General features: G+C 30.9%; 1 pseudogene; it reads left to right on the top strand.

Moving 5' to 3' along the window:
* The first annotated feature begins 787 nt into the window (after nt 1-787).
* LOC114092816 (adiponectin receptor protein 1 pseudogene) overlaps nt 788-14,454 on the top strand; it is a 56,031-nt pseudogene continuing 42,364 nt past the window's right edge.

The raw sequence follows: 14,454 nt of genomic DNA on the forward strand, positions 1-14,454 counted from the left end.
TATCATCATATATAATAAATTAGAATAATTTAATTTTTTTTTACTCCTGTTGACCCTATACTGTCTTAATTATTGATGATAATTCTAAGTGTAATCAGACTTTTCTTTCCATTGCTATGAACATCTGCCTTTTTTTTGTCTTCTTTTATAATCTATTTCCAGAGTCACATTTACTCAGCAGTGGTGAGCTATAGAATACCCAACTCTTCATCTATTGACTTAGTCCTATAAATATTTACTGAGCAAGATGATAAAGAGTACACATTGAAACCCTGTTGAAAAATCAGTAATTCGGGCTTCTTCTCTAACCTAAGAAATGGAAGGGGAACTCATCTGTCTTAATTTTCTTCTTTATTAAGTAGTGAAATAGATGTTCTTTCCTACCTCGTATATACAAGAAACAGCTAAAAAATCAATTTACTCATTCAAGGTCACAAGACTTAACTGGATTAAAAGGCTCACTTATATGTAGAAGGAACATAATGTTACATAGTAATCTATCAGTTCCCCATTCTCAAATAAAAATGTTTTAATTTTGTGACTTGGAAGCTCAAAGTCATATATATATATATATATATATATATATATATATATATATATATATATGGTCAAGTGTGGATCTTTGCTTTACTCAGCAGCAAGATTCTGCTTCATAGCTTAAATAAACACTGCAGAGTCATCTCTCTCCCCCTCTTTATCACTTTAATTGCCATATTTTTTCTCTATATGCTCTCTTCTAGTGCTATAAAGGCTTGGTGTTTTCTATAGATAACAATTTAAAATCGAAATGCCCACAAGTGAAATAAATGGCACAGGAGGCTCATCCATTGTCCACAGGCAGCATGCTGATGGTGTCCTGTCCCTGACTGTAAAGGTAACATGTCTAGGCAATGGCTGCAAAAGCAGCTTTAGGTGATTAAATCTAAGTCTTTCTGTCAGGAAACTGCCTTTGTTGATTTTCTAACAACTTCTTATTGTCTGATTACCAGTTCTCTTTTATTTTCTGTAGTTCCACCCTGGCAATGTCAAAGCAAAAGTGCTCATATAACATTCAGGTTGTTCAGGTGCCTTATCTTATGTTTATGTTTAAAAATGTTGATATGTTAATGAAGAAATACAAAATACCCAAAATGTGAGCCTGAAAATGTTAATGATTACATGCCTTAGGATCTAAATTCAAATTCTTGAGTATTTTTTAAACATATGAAATTTTATTATTGTTTTCACTGTTATTTTCTAAACAAATATTTTATTTCAAATAGCATCTTGGTCTGCACTTTACTGTGAGTTTATGAAGTGTAGGTAAACCCCTACAGGCTGTCTGGATGAAGACGGATTGTTAGAACACGTGAAGACTAAGGTTCAGATATATTATTTCAGCAGGGGATCTATTCCAGCCCTGAAACATCATAATTCCAGATAAAGAAATGCAGATGAATCAGGACTGAGTATATTAATTTAAAGATAAAGAAGTACAAAATCACATTAACGTTAAAATGTATCTTTCACTCAATTCTTTCTTACTTTGTTCTGTCTTCTTGCCCAATTTCCATTGATAAATTGATTTATATTTTTTCCCTTCAATAGAGTTAGTTCAAGAAACTTGTGAAGGAGTAGTCTTCCTTACCAGTCTATTAAAAAAAATTATATATATAATCGGACTCTCTGTTCATATGTATACTCATAGAACCATTGTAGAACTGTGACATTACAGACTCCCCAAATCTCTGTACCTTCAAATATCTAATGTGTTGTCATTTCAAACTGATTCTTATGAGCAACTAACTTATGATATTAAGTTTAAGGTTGATAACTTAGAAATCTGTAACAAGTTAATTTCTCACATATTAGTCATGATTTATGGATGGCTATTCTTTTTAGAGGCAGACAAATTCAACTGAGGGAAATGTGCTCTTCTGAATATTAAAAATATTGTATTTGGAATATATATATATATATATATATATATATATATATATATATATATATATATCTTATTGAAAAAATATGGATAGCTTAAAAACATGATGAGAATCTGGATACATAACAAGGCACTTGTTAAACTACCAGCAGCAAAATTTTCCAACCTTATTGATCTGGATCAGGCTGTCCAGTGATGGCTATATGTAGCATGGAGGTCATTGCATATTCTGCCTATAGTGTCATAATTTCTGACTAAATTCAATTAAAAAAAAACTAGAATTTTATATCTTTAAATATTATAAGATTTGAAAGATTTTGAGAAAATAATATCAGAAGAAAAAATATTGAAATCTGGTACATAGAATGAATGTAGAATAGATGCCTAAGGATACAAGGTGGAAATAGTGAAAATATATACATATACATATACATATATATATATGTAAATAGATAGATTCTTTATTCATTTTCCCTATTACACCCAAACTAAATATTCAGATGATTTCAGAACATATTTAAAAAACATTAATCTATTAAAATTGTTGTGTCATTTCCAAATTTGCTTTATTTATTTATTAAATCTATATTTTGTGGTATCAGTGAGAGTTTTAGTTTTGAGAATCTTATATTTCTTTAAGAATGAAAGGTTTTATTTCATTGTGTCTTAGAATATTTTCTTCTACTAGAACATATGTTGTTTAAAATATATTTTATGTCTTGTTCCTGCATTCAGAAATTCTGAAATAAGCTTTTCAACTTTCCTAGATTTAACAGAAATATTTTCTCCCTTGATGAAATTTGCTAGTGGCATTAAAGTTTGCTATTGTCTTTAGGCTATCCAACATAAGATCAAAATGTTCATAAGTAAAAACAAATAGTTTATATAAAATATAGGTATAGATATATAGTTATAGGTAGATATGAAATATATATCTGTAGATAAACACATAATATATTATGAAAATGAATTGAGATAATGTACAAGTATGGTACCTTAAGACAGCTATTATAGTAAGCACATTGTAAATACAGTAGCACATAGTAGCTGATATTATGTATACCACTTCATAAGTGTGTGAAGATTTAAAATAATTTTTTTAGTGAAATAAAAAATTCTGAAATATTCTTGTTTTTCCTTTACATTATAAATTCAGTTTTAAGTCTTTATTTCAGATCTTTTTTTTTTTTTTTTTTGTATCAGGCATTGAACCCAGGGGTGCTTTACCACTGACATCCTCATCCCTTTTTGTTTTTTATTTTGGGACAAGTTCTTATGAGGTGCTTGGGGCCTCACTAAATTGATGAGGCTGGCCTTAAACTTGCAATCCTCCTTCCTTAGCTTCCCAAGTCACTGGGATTACAGGCATGTGCCACCACATCAAACTGCCATTTATTTCAGTGTTTACTCTAACCAATGAAGCATAAAAACCAGAATTTATTTTTATACCTCCTTTTTATATTTTTGATCAACTCCAAAATTAAAAGGTTATCATTTAGACCAGGAATAAGATTTCACTGAAACAGTATCATATCCAAAATGTTTGTCAAGGGCATTGAAAAGATTGTTTAAAGGAAAATACAACACACACATATGTGTAGGTAATATATGTGTGTGTGTGTGTATATATATATATATATATATATATATATATATATATATATATACTTCATGTATTTCATATGTTTATGGGAATGATTCATATATTATACATATATACCCATGTAGAGTGTCAATTTAATAGCTCTTAGTACATTTACAGAGTTGTTCAGTAGTTGCAATTATTTTAGAATATTTTCCCAACTCCAATATGTAATCAGGCATCTCATAGTTGTAATGTTCTGATTCTATCCACTGTCTACAGACACCATTGATCCAATTTCTTCCTGGGTACATTTATGTATTGTAGATATTCAACTAGTTCTTGCCCTATGTGGCTCTTCATGTACCTGTTTCTGAGTTGTATTCTTTATAGTAAACTGTAATCAATAGCATGGTGCTGGGGCTGGAGTTGTGGCTCAGCGGTAGAGTGCTCACCTAGCATGTGTGAGGTGCTGGGTTAGATCCTCAGCACCACATTAAAAAATAAATAAATAAAATAAGGTATTGTGTCCAACTACAACTATATATATATTTTAAAAAAGAGCATGGTTCTTCCTGAGGTCTGTTAATTATTAAGTGAATGACTGAATCTTCCTAGGATATGGAAACCACAAATTTGTACCTGTTAGAAATGCAGATGACCTGATGATCCTAACTGCAACTGGTGTCCAAAGTGAAGACAGTCTTGTTTGAGGAATAAACCATTAAATAGTGTTCTCTGTGCTAATCTTAGGTCATTAATACCAGACCTAAATTGCAGTATGCTACTTGAAACATTCTCAGCTTTTCCTCCTCTAATGTTTCTTATTCAATGTTTTTTTTTTTTTTTTTTTTTTTTTTTTTGGTTGGTTTACTTCACTGATAAAGGTATTTGGTAGAAAAGCAAAGAATCCATGAATAAAAATGAGCCCTCCACATAAAAATATTGTTGAGAAATAGAGAAAATATATTTTATGGGAAATGTGTTGTGAGACAAAAACCAATAAGTCTTGGGACACTTAGGAAATTTATATAAGAATGGGAAGATGAGAAGATATTATAAAAATGCCTGGGGTGTAAGTGTTTAAGAAGACAACACTTAAAATCATTGCTATTTTGGGGAGTTACAGATTTATCCTCTCCAAATTATCCCTGTCACAAAAATTTCAAAATATTTCGATCTTATTTTTAATTCCTTTGAGAAACTGGTAAACAAGGCTAGGCTACAACCCAAATATAACTTAAGGTAATGAATTAAGATCTGTAAATTAACCAACATTTTTGTGGTTTTAAAATACACATGCTTTACCATTGCAGCCCTCATATATTTTGAACAGGTTGATCTAGATACCTGCTAAAAAATTTCTCTCAACTAGCTGACTATTCTTGTATATAAGTCACAAGATAAAAAGTGCATAAATCCTTTTCTACTTAAATTCAGCATCTCTCTACTAAAAATACAATAAAAATTTATTTGATCTTCTAATTTTCACTCATTTGATAATGCACATAATAATTTGAATTCTATACAGTCTTATGCCAAATTTTTTTTTGTTTAATTTTCAATGGATAATTGAATGGTCCTTAAATCAAGAATATAAAGTCAATATATACAACCTAAATTTTTAAAAAACAGTAAGCACTTATACTGATAATGTTATAGGAATAGGGTCTTCTGGAAAACTAAAGCAGTACAAAGGCCCACCTGTAATCCTTGATTCTTGTGATCAACTCAGAAAGATATTGAACATGTCACTTAAAGAACAAGCAAAAGTTTATTAAAGAGATAGGAAAGGGGAGAAGGGGACACTTTTGAGGGGGAGAGTACATCCTTTCAGAGAAGGAAGGAACCACAAGTAAAACTCTAATCCTGGCTCTTTTTTCAGCATGATTTTAGGAAAGTTGCTTTCTTGTCTGAACCCCATTTTCATCAATTCTTTAAATAGAGTTGGTAAGACTTGACGAACAAGAATATATTTAACTGGGACATTGAACAAGCATGACTCACAGAATATGATCAGAACAAAAATTTATTTTTTGTTTCTCACTTTTCTTTGAAAATATGTTCAAAAGAGGAACATTATTTACCTCTTCACATTGAAGCTGTGACACCCTAAGACTATTATAAGAAGAAAATTTTCTTGCATCACATAGGCTCCAATACCTTGACTAGGGACATCTTCTTAAGAGGATGCCCATCCTTTTTCATTTAGACATATGGAATTTCTCCCCTCAAATACTTGAGAAGACCTTTCTTGCAGGTTTCAACTTTATTTTAACACTTTCCTATATCCTCAAATACTTAACTATTGCTCAGAGTAAATTTTTTTTTTTTTTGGTGCATGCTGTACATCGACCTTCAAACTGTTAACATTAATAGTAGTAATGATTAATATTACTTCATACTACTTCATTTTAGAAACATTTTATCTTTTTTTTCATTTCTGTTATATCATACAGCCGTATGTATCAAACTACTAAATAAAACAATTGAAAGAGAAATAATCATTTTTATAAACTTTATCTTTATAATATGAAAAAGAAAAGGGAAAGGAAAATAATTCTTTGTTTAAATCCTAAAATTAAACCAGGACACACAATAACTAAGAATAAAAAAAAAAAAACACTAATTAAAGAGAATATGGACATTCAAAACTCCACTCTACTACAGCCCACAAAAACTGTTATTGTTGTTTTTTTTTTTAATGGTAAATCTAATCAATAGTAAAATCTTAATATTCTTTTGATGATACCTTAAAATTTTCTATATTCTTAAAGCATATGTTTATGCTTACATACAAGTGGAAACATAGGTAGTATTCATTTTTTATAGTTTGTTTTTGCCATTTTAGAATTCCTAAGTTGAATACATAATTAAATAAAATTTATATAAGATGGGAAACTTATTTAAATTACTTTATTGAGCTCAGCATGTGGTATTCATTCTCTCTAAATTTAAATAAGGCCTCCATCTGTTCTTTTATTCAGGCATCTCTGATTAAATCTTCACACAAAATACAGATAAACACAATATATGCATGCAAGTTATAAAAGTTCCATTAAAAGTTCACTTTCTTATTCTAATGTGATTTTGAACTCAAGAGTTTTTTCACCATAGCAGAATGTGAATCTCTTTAATTTCATAGCAGACATATTGATTCCAAGCATTATAGAATGCTAATCAACATTTGCAGGATTATTGTACACAACATATTGTTTTCAAAACTCATTATTTTTAAAAGTAGATGCCCATGAGAAATTAATTTTATTTGGTGTTTTGGTTTTGTGAGTTTTAATTCTTTTTTCCTTCCTTTCTTTTTTTTTTCCTTTTTTTTTTTTTGTTTCTCATATATTCTGAATTTCAGGAGTGTAAATTTCATTCCAGTATTCACCACTTAAAACACTCACAGGCTAAAAGAAGCCCCCCAAAATGCAGTGTCTATTTTTAAAAGTCTATTTTTGAAAACACCTTGAGAAATAATTACTGTCTAGGAAATTATCTTACTGATCTCAGTCGTCTTCATTTGGAAGTATTATTTTCGATGTTCAATTATTTTTAAACATCAATAAATTTCTGAACATAATGTTTATAATATTTTAAATCCCTACTTTATTTAAGTGGTACCTAACATATGTTTGATAAACTATGTTTTAATCTTACCAAACTATTCTGGGATTATGTTTTGTTCAAATTTATAAGGAATCAATGTTAACTTATTGAAAGTATATAACAAGCATAGATCGAATAATTTAAAAGTCCTTTTTTGTGATCAATGCTTTTATTTTGGAGATTATGATGATTGGAATTCAAACTCAATCCTATTTAAATGCAAAGACAATGTTTCTTCCTTTAGTTCATAATAGATCCACATGATGAATATTATTCTGTTCTTTACAGGTTAAGTTTAAGTATCACACCAGATGTAATCACAAGTGGATGTTCTTATAATATTATTCTTCTCTACAAGATTTTGCAAGTTTCTGCTGTTATTTTTTTTTTCTATTTAAGAGTGAAAAAGAAGAGGCTGAAAGAAGAGGTACATCCTAGACTTCTGAGTATTTGCCTTAGTACATCTCTTTGATTAGGGAAATGGGGAATCTGGCAGTTGTGAAAATACCAATGAATTTTTCCCTTCATATCACAGCACCTCACATTATTGGCAGAAAACTGAAGAATATTTAGAAGTATCTCTGCAAATGAGAGAATGATATCACACCATGGTAGTTTGGGTGTTGTCCCTAAGCTGAGTGACATGCTCTGCAAATTGAAGCATATAGGAGAATAGTCTTTTTAATTTTTTATTATTTCTATTTTTGGTAGGTAATGGAATGCAATAATATGGTACCACTGATTTCTTTTTTTCTTCTTTTTTAATTTTTTGAAGAATTGTATATTGGAAACAGCATTTTAAAAAGTGATCATAAGCCAGTTGTGATGGCATAAGGCTGTTACCAGGGAGGTTAGAGACAGGAGGATTACATGTTGCAGGCCAGTTTCAGTCACTCAGTGAGTATCTAAGCCACTTAGCAAGACACACACATCTATCCCTCTGTCTCTCTCTCTCTCTCTCTCTCTCTCTCTCTATATATATATATATATATATATATATATATATATATTTTTTTTTTTTTTTTTTTTTCTTTTAAGGGTTGGGCATGTAACTGCCTGAGAAAGTCCATAGGTTAAATCCTCAGTACCCTCTCCAACCCAGTTTAAAAAAAAATGAAAAAGAATGAGTGGAGGACATGCTAAGTTTGCTGTTACTATAAGTAAAAAAGAAAAAATTTTGCTAGTAATATCAAAATGTATGTTATAGCATAGGTTTTGTTTTTCCATATTTTTGAATTCTGAGACTACAGATTTAGTCTGAAAGCAGAGCTATTTGATTTAACACTACTGAGGAGAATTAAATATTATTTCATTACTCTTAAATACACCTTCCTTTTATGAGTTAAAATGACATCACTGTTTCTGATTCTTACCTTCAACATCAAACTAATTTTTTTAAAAAATGATTGTCAATTTCTAAAATTAAATTTCAAACCAATTGGTAATGTATTTTTGAAGAAGGCAGTAATAATTTTTCTGATTTTTCACATTGTTGTGTATTAAAAAATCATAAAATGCCACTATAGGCAGAATAGAAGTCCTATAGTCATTTTGACTACCATTTTTGATCTCTAACATTAACTTGACTAATGTTTAATGAAGATTTGGAATTACAGTTTATACAACAAACCATTTAATTATAAATAAGGCACTAAAAGAGAGTTCTTGTATTAGTCTTGTTAAATTCCTCTATTTGTTGCTGAAGTTTTCTTTTCTTGAACATGCATGAGGAATCAAGCACTCTTTCTGCTGTCCTTCACGCCTCTTTTGGAACAGAGGCATCTATTGTCAGTGAAAAGCTGGAGGACATTTCTTGGAGGGGCTGCTGTCTGCCTCTCTGGTGTTCAAGTCTATGTTCCCTTCACACCTTTTTCTGCTCTCATCTTAAATGGTCTTCCAAAGCCTCTTTATCTCCTTCAAGACTGGTGTTAGTATACCTTTGAAGGGAAACAATGCCTTTCCAAGTACCATCAGATCATATCTGTTTTATAGAATGCTTTTCTGTATACATGTTTGATTTTGCTTTGGTACAGACCAGATTTGCTATTGGGCTCTCCATATGGGAAATAAATGAACAATACATAAACAAATATAATGTAGATTAATATTTTGAGACTTAACTACTGTATACTTTCTTTTTTCTTCTTTTGAAATGCCTATCTATAAGGTATCTCTTTGTGCTTTATAAAAAAAAATCTCCATTTTTAACAAACTGTATCAATTTCTTCAATATATCATGGGTTTATTCTTGACTTTCTTCTGAAAGACATTTGTGTCTGGGAATATTAGTCATTTAAATAAAATTCAAAGTTAAAAAAAATACACTGTTTTTTCCCAATGATCTGTGTTTTTTTGTTTTGTTTTGTTTTTGTCTTATATTGTTTTATGTTTTACTTTTTATTGTGAAAAATGTTAGAAAAATAATGATAATAGTGTAATTATCTGTCAGCTTCACAAGTGATTCTATTCACTTTCTTGAAATAATTTATTTTCCCTGATTTTTTTTTGTTCTTTTTCCCTGGAATATTATAAGGAAAACCCCAGTAACATCTTGTTTCACCCATAAACATTTTAGCAAGCACCTCTGACATGGATACTTCTTTTTTCTGAAGGTATTATGTAGCATGTGTATTCTACTATAACATTCCTTCTCACCTTACTAGAACCTTTCAAGCAAATGAATTTTGTATGTAGAGGAAAAGCTTATACACATTTTGTAATATTTATCATGCAAGATTTGATTATTTAATGAAAAAACTTTTAGAGCATTAGATTGGTGTTTGTTGTTATGTTTCTATAATCTAATTGTAGCCGCCTTGCATTTTATTTAGGATGAATGAGTGTGGGGCCTTGGTACGTACAATAATTCAAGTTCAAAATACAGCCTGCTGAGTGTCTCAGTTTTTCTCAGCTCCTGAAATTATAGGATTTCATAGAAAGTATGTTACTGTGATGCTTTGTAAAGCCCTTCTGAAGATTTACATCATAAAGTGATGAAGAAAAGAAATGGAGAGAGAGATGCTACTCCTGAAATCCATAATTTCAATGTTAAGATCACCTAAAATGGCTGGTACTTTCACTATGGAAGATGCAGAGTGGACCATCCTGATGATGAAAAGTGAGTACTAAGTCCTAAAAATGCTGCCATTCTCTATCATTCTTCACAGCCCTGTCAACACAGTGTACTTATTAATGTAACTGAATATTTTACTAAAGAGTGAGGTAGAAACATAAGTGATTTTTAGGTTTTCTTTTTTTCTTTTTTAAAGAAGTTGGCAATGTAAGCAGGCACTTTAATAATTTTTTTTTTGGCCTATTTATTTCCTCCTCTTACATAAAAAAATTTAGGGCATGTAGTCCGTGGGTCTGAGAGTCTCAAAATCTAGCATGTATTAGAATGACTTTTCAGGCTTATTTAAATCAGAGTTTTGGACACAAGTAGTCCAGTTTATGACTGAATAGGGGTAAATGAGGCAGTGTGGAAGGTGAGAGTGCACATTACTACTACATACCCAGGCTGTGCTGAAAATGCTGTTTCAGGAAGCATACTTTGAGAACTGCTACTCAGGACTTACACCTGCAAACAAAAGTTTCAGCTACAGTGAAAATATTGGCATTTCTGTAACTAATCTTCACCAAGTTTTGAGACAAAGATTTATTTATTTTTTTAATTTATTACTCAAGGTAAGATTTTTTGCATTATATAGTTTACTGTGGTTATATTAAAATATGTTTTTGCTTTGGGTATACACTAAAAACAAAGTTATAACAATGTATGTTATAAACAACATAAACTCAAATGATCTGAGTGACAGGGGGACAAAGAGAGCATGAGAATGAGAATGAGGATACAAAAAAAAAGAAAGTGTGGTTGAATTTCTGAAGTTGTGTCCACAGAGTTCCTGGGTACAATTTTTATAAATTATTTGTAACTTTGAACTTATCTATTAAATATGTTTTAAAATAAAAGAAACATCAGATCCAAGTCTTTAGTTAATTTTGTTTTCTATCAATACTACAAAAAAAATAATACAAACTTAGTAGCATTAAACCACACAAATGTAACATATAATTCTGTATGTCTGAAGTTTCTCCCAGTCTAACTCAAATTAAAGTGTCAGCTGGACTGTGTTGCTTTATTGAGGACCTAGAGGAGAATCCATTCCCTTGCCTTTTTCTGATCCTGGATACCACCTGTATTCATTTTCAGTCCCTTGGTTTTTTCCTTCATCCTCAAAGCCAGCAATTGTGGATTAAGTGGACCTTTTCTTGCCACCTCCATTCTCCAAGTGATTATATTGTATCTACCTAGATACTCCAAGGTAATCTCCCATGTCAAAATCAGTTGACTTGGAAATTAAATTCTTCCTGCAACTTTAATTACTGGTTGACATATAAAGTTGCAGGAACTAATGAATTTAATACATTCCAAATCTGTGTGGAACCATCATCTTTTTCACCTTCTAGTCCTTCAAGATAAACACTTTTTTCACATGTATAACTTATTTAACTGAGCCCCAAGTTTCCAAAGGACTTATCTTATTATAACACAAACTCAAAGTCCAAAATCTCATCTTAATCTCCTCACTTCAGAAGTCCTAAACTTCCCTATCTATACTGTCTAAATTAGTATAGGCAAAGCTCTTTGTATAAGTTATCCAGAACAAAATCTTCCTCCCTCTGAGAACCTGTGAAACCAGAAAAAAATGTTATTTGCTCAAAAAAGGCAGCGGTGGGGCAGGCAAAGATAACAATTCACATACTTCAAACCCAACTGAAGAAAATGGAAGGAATAAAAGGAATCACTGATACTAAGTGATTTTGATATTTAGCCAGGCAAAGAGTTGGGATTTCAACTCTAGGAGAAATACTACTCTACTTAATAGCTTTGATGGGTCCTCTATTGGTTCAGATTTCTTTTTCCATGAAATGTAGCATTTGTTTATACATAATTAGTGTTATTAGCTTCTAGCTTTATATTTTTGAAGGTCCCTGAACTCCTTCAGTTCACACACTATTCATTGTTTTAAGTCAAGTTAATAATGTTTTTTTTTGATGCAAATTCTTAAGAACTCCTTGGGTCTCCTATTAATATCATGGATATGTACTCCATTAGATAAGAGGCTCCTTCACATACCTTTCCTTAATAACCCCACCTGTGTATTTTTAGCTCTGCAGAGATGGCAGATATGTATGAGTTACATGCTTTATCTTTTCAAAGAATATTATGGGACTAAATAATATAAACATTTGATCTATGTAGATATTGACAAACCTTATAGAATCAATGCTCACTCTTTTCTCTAGAACATATTTTCTTTTTTTTTTTTTACCATATGATTTATTTTTATTTTTTTAGTCATACATGACAGCAGAATGTATTTTGACATATAATACATACATGGAATATACATACATCAATCATAATGTCAATTCTCTTAACAGTAAACCTCCTAATTTTAGCATCTTTTGAGATCTGAATAATCTGAAAATTTCCCAAATCATCAAATACTGGTTCCTTTTTTGCTTATCAGTTTCATTATCAATTTATCTGTTTCCTCTTACTTTTTTACCATAAGCCACAAGAAGAAACTAAAGAACATTCAACAAAGTTTTTGGAAATCTCCTTAGCTAAGTATCTAAATTTCTCTTAAAAAATCTTCCTACATAACTGCAGGAAACAACACTGACGAGTTTTCTTTTCTTTCTTTCTTTCTTTCTTTTAAAAATATTGTGATAAAATACTCCCAACACAAGGATTGCCTTTCCTCCTCCAGTTTACAATTTGATGTTCCTTGTTCTGTGAACTGAAGTTCTCTAAACCAGCCACATCTATGTTAAAAATCTTGAATCCAGTTGGGCCTTGAATGACTAAAACTTCATGATTGTGAGGAGATGCAATGTTATAGATCAAGAGCCAAAGTTATCTTGGGCCATCTTTAGCACTTTATAATAGCCATTTACTATTAACATCTGTATCTTACCTAACTTCCTCATGACCTCCAGATAAAACTCTTGGAATGTATGCCTAACTTTAACAGACTCCCAGCCTCTCTACTAACATTAAACATTGAATGTGATAGCATCTGTATCCTATTGAAGAGATTTTCACATTTTACTGTAGCCTATCTACCTCATGCTCCTACCAATTGGTAATATATTAGTTTAAGTCTCTTTTTTTTTTTTTGTTTTTTGACTATAAAAGTTTGTGTAATCTCTCCTGCAGTAGAATATGACACTCAATGTAACTGAAATCTGCGTTCCTCAGTCACACACTTTTGACTCAAAATAAAAGATTCTCACTTTCCTTTAGAGTAGAGTTGTATATCAAGACTTTATTTCTGAGCCCTCATGAGTAGCAGTTGCAGCAGCAGTAGGATATTTAGTGTCATTTTTCCAGTAACAGTCTGTTCATAGTAATATAGGTGCTTTCTGTACAGATTTAGATTGTTTTTGTCATGCTCCTCGCTTTCTTCTATGTTGTCAATTATACAGATGTTTATGTCCATATTTTACGCTTACAATCTGTTCAACGCATTCTAACCTGTTTTTATTATGCACCCCAAATTCTTCCTATCTCCACTGCCATATTCTCAAAACACTCCCTCATTTTTATGTGTTCTTTACAGTAGCTCAACAATGCTAGTGCCAAAATCAATGCTGTTTTTATTTTTGCTACAACAATATTACCACGATCTTAGTCCCTTAAAATTATATAAACTTATTATTCTATAATTTTATAGTCTATATGTCCAGCTTGAAGGGGAGGTGGGGCTAACATTTAGATATTAGCAGTGCTGTCTGCCCTCCTTGTGGTTGTGGGGGAGCATATTTCCTCCATATGAGTCATTCTCATATGTCATCATCTCCTCTTCTACTTTCAAGGACCCTTGAAATAAATACCCAATCACATAATCCAAAATAATCTCTTCATTTTAACATCCTTGGATTAATAGGCCAAATTTAATTTTCAATCTTGTTTCTCTTTTGCCATGTAAAGTGAACTATTTATAAGATCTGGGAAAATCTTTGAGGGGCCATAATTCTGCCTATAACAATGTTACAATTAAGCTCCATTTAATTTCTTTGTAGTACTGTATGTTTATATGTTCAAAACAGTAAATTAATAAGCCTTTGGAAATACAAAATTTAAAACTTAAACATGCGTCTAAAAGACAAAGGATTAAAAAAAAACCTGAACTTTTAAAGCTCATTATTTATATGAAAAAAATTTTAAAACTGTTTCAACATTTTTAGTACTTACTGAAAGTTTGTCAGTATGTATGCTCTCTCTCTCTTTTTTCTCTCTTATGCTCTAATGTCCCTTGAATCTCAGAATTGT

Source organism: Marmota flaviventris, chromosome 7 (genome assembly GCF_047511675.1).
Source record: "Marmota flaviventris isolate mMarFla1 chromosome 7, mMarFla1.hap1, whole genome shotgun sequence".
Classification (NCBI taxonomy): Eukaryota; Metazoa; Chordata; class Mammalia; order Rodentia; family Sciuridae; genus Marmota; species Marmota flaviventris.